Raw genomic sequence first — 1,593 nt, 5'->3', positions numbered from 1 at the left:
GCATAATTATTTCCATAAACACTATATTGCTTTCTGGGCTTAGAAAAAGGAAGATCCGCTTTTAGGCTTGGCTAAATCTATATATTAGTTGATCAGATGTCTGATAATCCTTCCTTTTAGAGATTCTCCCAAATGTCAGTTTCCCTTTGGCTCCATTTCCTCTCCCCTGTTTTGGTTGGCGGTTTTTATTTAACATTTTCTACCTTCCATCCCTCATTTTCCAATGCAACTAGGATCTTTCATATTTTATCACTCATTTTCTAACTCGCACCACGAGTTTTTTAATCTCGACTCACGCGGTTTCTAATTCGCATGCCTTATCACGATGTCGCATGTCCCGTACAAGCTTCAGTGCATACACTCCAGGCTTCCATATTTTATCATGACTAACTGGAGATGAAATCGTACTCACCCCAGGCACAATGAGATGAAAGTAACGAGATGAAAAATATAACTTTATCCCAATGAATGCCCCGATAAGGCTCCATCGCAAGGTTAAACATCACTGAAGACCACCTGTCTTTTTATGGCTGACAGCTGCTCGAATACGTTAAAGAATATTAATTAAGAAAGTTCTGAAATAATGGCTGTCAATTTTTTTTTATTTTTTGGGTTTTTGTTTCCCACTAAAAGCAGTAATATTACTCATGGTTAACATGTCAAACGGTTAAATAGTTTCTAGGTGAACGAGAAAATAAATCTCTAACTTACAGATTCCACTAACTCGGTATATCTTTTAGAATACTTGAACAATCGGACATGTAATTTAGAGTATATGTCACAAGAAGGGAAAAGAACTAATAGTCATGTTATTATGGACGTTAGAATCAAAGAGCCAAAACATTTGGGCATATCGTAACACATTTCTTGGTCTTCCTAAAGCATACATTTATTTTGGAAAAGCTGCTAGTAAATATCTAGCGTCAAAGGCAGAGCCTAATATCTAAGATCCAACTATTTGTGAAAATTTGGGATATTAGGGCCGTTTATACGAGAGAAAATAAGCCGCGGCTTATTCTGGCCGCGGCATACATAATACGCGAAAGGAACTATTTATACGAGTATATCATCCCAGGTCAGGATAAGCCGCGGCTTGAGAAAGCCGTAAACGTAGATTTTGTTTCATTTATACCGGGTGTTCGCGTCTTATGTAAGCCGCGGCCAGAGTAAGCCACGGCTTATTTTCTCTCGTATAATCGGCCCTAATCTTAAATGTTTCGCTGTTCATGACAGTTGTACAGACTAGAAGCGCTAGTACTAACCTGCGATCAAGCTCTATTTTAGATTAGAAAACATATGGGCGAAGCTACAAATGGGCCTTATCGCAGGTTACGCTAGTACTGGAATCACTGATAAAGTTTCGGCGAGTTGTAATGTCAGTCAAGTTTTGTTCACCTATCACCTGTCCATCGTATGTTGAGTTTCTAGTGAGAGTGAATTAGGTAAGTGTGTTGTTATGGAATGGGTGGACTCCCCAGCACAGTCACAAATGAGTCTATTTTTTAGAATACCTGTCCCCGCGAGAATCAGTTGTTATGTCCCTGAAAAAACATGGCAGAAGCAGGCTCGCGTTGTGCGAGAGTGATAGACTTA

This window comes from Montipora capricornis, chromosome 9 (assembly GCF_036669925.1).
Source record: "Montipora capricornis isolate CH-2021 chromosome 9, ASM3666992v2, whole genome shotgun sequence".
Taxonomy (NCBI): Eukaryota; Metazoa; Cnidaria; class Anthozoa; order Scleractinia; family Acroporidae; genus Montipora; species Montipora capricornis.
Note: the sequence above shows the minus strand (reverse complement) of the source record.